Source organism: Lactuca virosa, chromosome 5 (assembly GCF_052849685.1).
Source record: "Lactuca virosa cultivar CGN04683 chromosome 5, Lactuca_virosa_CGN04683_v6, whole genome shotgun sequence".
NCBI lineage: Eukaryota > Viridiplantae > Streptophyta > Magnoliopsida > Asterales > Asteraceae > Lactuca > Lactuca virosa.
In genome coordinates, this window is record NC_136430.1 from 234,414,372 (window position 1) to 234,422,751 (window position 8,380).

Consider the following 8,380-nt stretch of genomic DNA (forward strand, 5'->3'; position numbering starts at 1 on the left):
ACATCCCAAATTTCGAGACCAACAATTTTATTTTTAATTTAGTAATTTATAAGACATTTTACCAAAACATTGTCAACATAGCATCCAGTTACAAAAACCATAATGTTGTATCCCAAATCATGACATCAGAAGTAATGAAAATCAGAGTACAATCCCAGAAACCCAATACGGAAACCATGTGTGTGTGTGTGTGATGCGCCGCTACACCGTCGGCTCCTTCCCCTTGGACGAAGAGGTACCTGAAACCAAAACCAAAACTGTAAGCACGAAGCTTAGTGAGTTCCCACATCATACCCATACCACATAATACATAATCATCGGTATCTTTCAACTGGTAACTGTCAAGCATAACTGGAAGCTAGGCTCCCCCTCGGTATCTTTCAACCGGTAACCGGGAACTACCCTCCCCTTCGGTATCTTTCTACCGGTAAATGGGAACTACCCTCCCCTTTGGTATCTTTCAACCGGTAACTCGGAACTAACCTCCCCTTCGGTATCTTTCAACCGGTAACCGGGGACTATTTCACCCCTCCTACTGCTAACACATAATAAACACAGTAAGCATGCCAATCATAATCATATCAGTCACAATAATCATATCACATACCAATCCCATATAATTATCACAAAGACAATCATCTACCCAATACTCATACTTGTGGGCCGGCATTGTGTTCGTACACCCACCCCTACTAGGAGAAGACTCACCTCAAAGTCGTGTAGTGTCCAAACTATCCTCGATGCTCAAATCGACTCTCCTCGACTCCTCAATCCCTACACGGCAATCCCTTCTAAGTTATCGCTTGAATATGCAACCCTAACCAGGGTCAACTCAATCAGTCAAAGTCAACCTCCAGTTGACCTGACTCGCCGAGTTGGTCTACCAACTCGTCGAGTCCATATCCTTTTAACCCAAACCAATTCCCGTCTCTACTCGTTGAGTCTAGCAAGAACTCGATGAGTTCTCCTTCAATCATACCATCGAGACCATCTTCATCCGACTCGTCGAGTTCGCCCTTGAACTCGTCGAGTTCATCTCCCTCATATGAATGTGTCCAGTCTATGACTCGCCGAGTTGTATGAACAACTCGTCGAGTCCATCTTCAAAGATTGGGAGATTGCCTTGGACTCGCCGAGTTCGTCGAGTCCCATGATTCCCAGGCCCCTTAAGAGCCTAAACAATTGAGGGACTTTCCACCCTATCATCTGGTCCATCAACAGAAAGGATTTGGTGGTCATTACACCCTGACTCGACGAGTCCCAAGAACGACTCGTCGAGTCCATCCTTGACCATTACTATACAGTAGATTTAAATGGATCTTAACACACCAAAACCATAGATCTGGCCTCCTAATGTCCATTTTACACGTAAAGATCCAAACTTGGTGCACATGCATGGGGTATTTGGCTCAAAAAGCCATAAAAGATGTTCTACAAGATGCATGGGGCTCTCATGGCCATAGAGTTGGCACCTTTATGCCATGAGACCCCTCCAATGTCCCAGATCTGAAGTCAAAACTCCATATAACACTTCATAATCCGAAAATGGCTTAGAAAGCCCTAAATATACCCAATATCCAAGCCCTGAAGATGAATAAACACATGGAAGACCAAGACATGAGATTTTTACCTTGAATGAGCTGGAAATGGAACAAGATCTCTGGATCTCCAAGCCCCAACTCAAACTCACAAGCTCCTTTCCTCTTCTCAAGCTTCACAATCCACCAAAATGCACCAAAATGGCCTTAGAACACTCAATCAAGGCTAGGGTTTCGAGATAATGGTTTCTGGGAGTAATAGGGACTATGGAGGCTGAGATAAGTTGTTTAAATAGGGTGCAAACCCTCAAATTTTGGGTTTCACTCAAACAGCACCTACTCGTCGAGTCAGTCTCCCGACTCGTCGAGTAGGTCACATAAACTCCCCGCGGATCACGACTCTACTCGACGAGTTGGGCCACCAACTCGTCGAGTCCCAGAGAGAATACATGAAATTCTCTAATTAAATACATACCAGGAAACAGGTGTTACAAATCTCCCCTACTCATTTTAGACTTCGTCCTCGAAGTCTGCTACTGGGTCCTGAAAAAGCTCGGGGTAATGCTCCCTCATCTCGTCCTCCGGCTCCCAGGTCCATTCTGAGCCCTTGCGGTGCTGCCATTGCACCTTTACCAATACCACTCTCTTGTTCCTCAGATCCCTTGACTTCCTGTCAAGGATCGCCACTGGCCGCTCGATATAATTCAGGCTATCATCAACCTGAATATCCTCTAAAGGCACCACTGCCGAATCGTCTACCATACATTTCCGCAACTGGGAGACATGAAAAGTGCTATGAATCTTACTGAGTTCGGCTGGCAAATCCAGCCTATATGCCACCTTGCCCACCCGGGCTATAACCCTGAAGGGTCCAATATACTTGGGGCCCAGCTTGCCCCGCTTCCTGAACCGTATGACGCCTTTCCAAGGCGACACCTTCAGGAGCACCATATCCCCGACCCGGAACTCCAAGTCCGATCGAAGCTTGTCGGCATAACTTTTCTGCCGACTTTGAGCAGTCTGAATCCTGCTCCGCACCTGTTGGATCCTCTCCATAGTCTTGAGTACCACCTCGGTACTTCCCATGACCCTCTGACCAACCTCACCCCAGCATCTCGGGGTCCTGCACTTCTTCCCATACAATATCTCGAAAGGAGGACGGTCGATACTCGCGTGATAGCTATTATTATAGGAGAAATCCGCCAATGGAAGGTAAGTACCCCAACTACCTCCGAAGTCTAAAACATACGCCCGCAGCATATCCTCTAGAGTCTGGATGGTCCACTCGCTTTGACCATCCGTTTGCGGGTGAAAGGCGGTGCAAAAATGCAGACGAGTACCCATCTCGTCATGAAACTTCTTCCAAAACCTGGAAGTGAACCGCACATCCCTTTCGGAAATCACTGAAACTGGCACCCCGTGCCGCGCCACTACCTCCCTGATATAGATGTCGGCCAACTTTTCGGCCGAGATACTCTCTTGAATCGGAATAAAATGGGCGCTCTTGGTCAATCGATCAACGATGACCCAAATCGAATCCACTCCTCGTGCGGTCCTGGGAAGCTTCGTGATAAAATCCATAGTAATATCCTCCCATTTCCACAGTGGGATATCTAACGGTTGGACCTTGCCGTGAGGTCTCTGGTGTAACGCCCCGATTCTCAGGTATTGATTTATGTTGAATCTTTTTGGTCTTTGGGTCTACTCGACGAGTTGGTTGCCCTACTCGTCGAGTAGTAGCGGGTTGGTCCACGCATTTTAGTGACCTACTCGCCGAGTCCAAGAAGGGACTCGACGAGTAGGAGCTGGCAGATAAAAACCTTAATTTCGGGGCATTGCACCCTATTTAAAGGATCATCGGCCTCCCCCAGCCTCCCCTTTACAGCCTCTTGTCTCTCTTTAACCCTAATTCGAGTGTGTGTTCTTTTGGAGAGTTTAAGCTTGGAGGAAGGATTTTGGTGAGGGAAACACTTGGGGAAAACAAGCTAGTTGAAGCAAGAGTTTGTAGGATTCAAGATCTGCATCAGTAAGCACTCCCTTGAAGGTACTAGACCGTTTTCCTTGGCTCATTTTCACCTAAACCCTCTTTTGCATGAGTTTTAAGAAAGGTTTCTTATGCTTAAGCCAAGATCTGAAGTTGTAACTTTAGATCTGGACTCCCCTAGGCCTCTAGATTCATAAAGTCATCAGCTTTGCCTAGTATGAGCCTTCCCTCAAGTGTGTGACTTCATTGCAAGCTTAGTTTTGTCATTTTAGGGTCTTAAAGTCTTGCATGCACGTAAAGTTTGCAACTTTACGTGATAAGCATGCCTAAGGAAGTTGGATCTGCAATTTGGAGCCTTTGCATGGCTTAAAAAGTGTCTGTATGGTTAAAGGACTGAAGGGACTCGGCGAGTCATATAAAGATGGGCATGAATACGACGAATTGAATGAACAACTCGGCGAGTCCGATGAAGATTGTCGTAGACTCGACGAGTTGGATGAACAACTCGGCGAGTCGGTTAAGGTTTTTCCCAATTGATGGATACGTGTGAACTTGTCGAGTTGCAAGAAGGAAAACTCGACGAGTGGCCTTAGAGCTTCAATCGCGAGCCTTAGGAACTCGACGAGTTACTCAGGTGACTCGGCGAGCGTATGAGTATCTCATGGAACTCGGCAAGTAGCTGAGGATACTCGACGAGTTAGGGTCAACATGGACGGTTGACCTTGACTGTTGACTTTGACTTTGACCAGGGGTTGACTAATTGACTTATGGGGTACCTTGAAAGGTTGGGAACTTACGAGTATGGTTCTATTATGATAATAGGTGGTGGAGTTTGTGGCAGTGATCCGAGAGTTGGAGTTTATCTACCGAGCCGACATTTGCGAGGTGAGTTACCTCACTATACTAAGGGGTCTAAGGCACCAAGGCCGGCCCATTGGATATGTTATTCTAGTGTGTTAGCATGATTGAGTATGAAGTGGGTTTTGCATGCTAGTGGTTATGCCAGTTAGGTAGATCTGTAGGACTACCTGTGTTGTTATATGTTTATCCTCATGCTCAGTGGTTATGTTATTATATGTTGATATGTTATGTGGGATGGGTTGAGGTGAGACTGTTTTGTGCGGTAATCCAACAAACCTGGGAGCATTCCAGTTACGGGCTAAGGGAGACTCGTACTGTGGGCTCGATAGCAAGCTAGATGTGAGCTGTGGGCCGAAAGCAATCCAGACTCATACTGCGGGCCCAGGGGGTAAGCCAGTCTGTAAAGCTGTGGACCCATTACATGCTGTTCAGTTTGTTATGTTATGATATTGCTGACATGGTCACGTGGATTGTATGTGTATCGGTATTTTGGGGGAACTCACTAAGCTTTCGGGCTTACAGTTTCAGTTTATTGTTTCAGGTACATCAGGGGATTGTGGCAAGGCGAAGGCGTGATCGTACCGCTCCTCGTTTTTATGACTCTGTTCCTGGGATACTCTGATATAATATATTTTGAAAACATGTTTTGTAATAACTATTGAATTTGGAATGCATTTTAAAAGTTTAAAATTTGCTTGATTTTTATGGGTGTTACATCTGGTGCTCAACCTTGACCTTCCTACAGGTCAGGCACCTCTCCACGAACCAAGCTACATCCCTCTTCATACAGGGCCACCAATAATCAAGACGAAGATCCCTGTACATCTTCGTCGCCCCGGGATGGATAGAGAACCTGGATTTGTGTGCCTCCTCCATCAATCCCTGGCGCACACCTCCATGATATGGGACCCACACCCTACGGTGAAGGGTCAACAATCCCCGGCTGTCATAATCGAAGGAGGAAACCTGACCCACAATTCGCTCGCTCTTCCTATGTTCCTCCTTCATGGCCTCCTGCTGAGCCTCCCGAATCCGCTCCAGTAGCGGAGTCACAACTGTCATCCTCAGACAGATGTCCCTGATCGGCCACGACATTGGCCTTCCCCGGATGGTAGAGGATCTTGCAATCATAATCCTTTACCACATCAAGCCACCGACGCTTCCTCATATTCAGATTTGGCTGGTCCATGAGATACCTCAGGCTCTTGTGGTCCGTGTAAATGGTACAACGAACCCTATAGAGGTAATGACGCCAAATCTTGAGAGCGAAAACAACAGCCCCCAGCTCCAAATCATGTGTCGGATAATTCGCCTCGTGAGGCTTCAACTGCCCCGAAGCGTAAGCGATAACATGCCCTCTCTGCATCAATACTGCGCCCAAACCTGAGATGGACGCATCGCAATACACTACAAAATCCTCCATGCCCACCGGCAGAGCTAAGATTGCCGCCTCGCACAATCTCTGTCTCAACACCTCAAACGCAGCCTGCTGCTCAGGCCCCCAGCGAAAGACTACAGCCTTCCTCGTTAACCGGGTCAGGGGCACGGCTATCTTGGAGAAGTCCTGAATGAATCTCCGGTAGTAGCCTGCCAGTCCCAAGAAGCTCTGAATCTCGGATGGAGACCTTTGAACCTCCCATCGCATCACGGCCTCCACCTTGGTCGGGTCAACCGAAATCCCGTTCTGATTGACAAGTTGCCCAAGAAACTGCACCTCGCGCAACCAGAACTCGCACTTAGAGAGCTTAGCATACAAGCTCTCCCTCCTCAAAGTATCCAGAACCTCCTGCAAGTCCTCCTCATGCTTCTCTCTCGTCTTAGAATAAACCAAGATGTCATCGATGAAAACTATTACAGACCGATCCAACATCGGTCTGCACACGCGGTTCATGAGATCCATGAACGCGGCAAGAGCATTGGTGAGCCCGAAATGCATCACCACGAACTCATAATGACCATAACGTGTCTTAAAGGCAATCTTCTGCACATCCTCCACTCTGACCCTCATCTGATGATAACCCGAACGCAAATCGATCTTGGAGAACCAAGATGCTCCCTCTAGCTGGTCAAAGAGGTCACCAATCCTCGGGAGTGGGTAACGGTTCTTCACCGTTACCTTATTCAGCTCCCGATAATCTATACACATCCGATGCGACCCGTCCTTTTTCTTCACAAACAGAATCGGGGCTCCCCAGGGTGAACTGCTCGGTCTAATGAATCCCTTGTCTAACAGCTCCTGCAGCTGTGTAGACAACTCATGTATCTCAGGAGGAGCCAACCAATACGGTGCCTTGGCTATCGGAGCCGCACCAGGGACTAGGTCGATCCTGAACTCTACCTGCCTCTCCGGGGGTATCTGTCACACCCCAAAACCAGAACGGCGGAAAGGTTCGGGGGTGGAGGACGTCATGTACAGTATCATAACAATGCAAAGTAGTAAACAAGCAACAACATCATCCATTGCATTAATAGTATAGTTTAATACATGTGTGTTCTTTCATAGTAATATGACACCAAAATAAGTAATCAAAATAAAAGACAAGTCTTGTTATAAGCTTCGTCTTCTCAAAACCTGGCATCGGTACCTGTCTACTGACAACCTGAGAATACAAGTTATTTTTAAAACGTAGATCAGCATTTAAGCTGGTGAGTTCATAAGTATTTAATGTCAATGATTGTTGATGTTTGAATGAAAATGTTTGTAAATGTACAATGTTCTGTTTGTATATATTTGAAAACTCCTAGAAAATCCCATATTTTCTATTAGTATATATAAAAAGTAGTTTTATTTACATAAAACCGTTCTGTTTGTAAATAAATGTTCTGTGGTTGTAAACTAACACTCTGAGAATGTACTTATGCTTGGCTACTTTTACACTAACGTATTGGTAACATCTTTTATATGAGTTATCATAACCATACTGACTAGATGGCCTGACCCAACGCTATGAATGCATTGAAAATTGTTGATAACAATTGTCACTCGTAGGCGTGTATGCCTGACTGTAGCTAACAGTCTGAGTGTGGGATTGTCAATCCTAATATAGATCTACACACAACTTGTTTCGATCCCCTGCTGGAGATTCTGGTTATAATATCAGGACTTTAACTATATTGTTTAAATGAATTAAACAACCTGTACCGAATGACTCATAAAAAGTATATAAACGTTACATGTATTTTTGTTATGAAAACCCAATCATTCTAAAGGGAATGATTGATAGTATGTTCTTTACTAGTATTCTTAACTTGTTATTGAAAGTGTATACTCTGGAATAGTTTTGAAGTAAACCTATGTTATTGAATAACTATGTACTTTAGTATACTTGAATCGTGAAATAATGTTCTATGAATTGTAATTATACCTATTATAATTTATATGTACGTCTGAATTGTCACTGAGTATGAATGTAAACTCATTGCTCAACTTGTTACAAAGGGTTAAATGAACGATGAATAACATAACCTTTTATATTTATATACATATACAAATATATATATATATATATATATATATATATATATATATATATGATTTCTGGAGAATATAAGTTTGTATAACATTAAAAGAGTTTAAAACATTTTAAAATTAATATTGATGACTTGATGTCAATTTATAAAATGATTTGAAAGAGGTTTTTTTGATAAGATAGTTTAAAGTAAATGAAATCTTATTGTTTGAAACACAGTTTGAAGTAAATGAAATCTTATTGTTTGAAACACAGTTTGAAGTAAATGAAATCTTATTATTTGAAACATAGTTTGAAGTAAATGAAATCTTATTGTTGGAAACACAGTTATAAATCACATGTGATTGATTATATAGCTACATGTTTTCTACTTGTATTCCCACCCCCCCCCCCCCATAAAAGCATTTAAAATCATTTAAAAGGATAGATTAAGGGGTATGAACTCACTTGATAGATTGAAGAAGCTGAGACGAAAATCGAGCAGAACTTCGACTTGAGAAAGTTGATTTCTCGGGATTCTCGGGAAT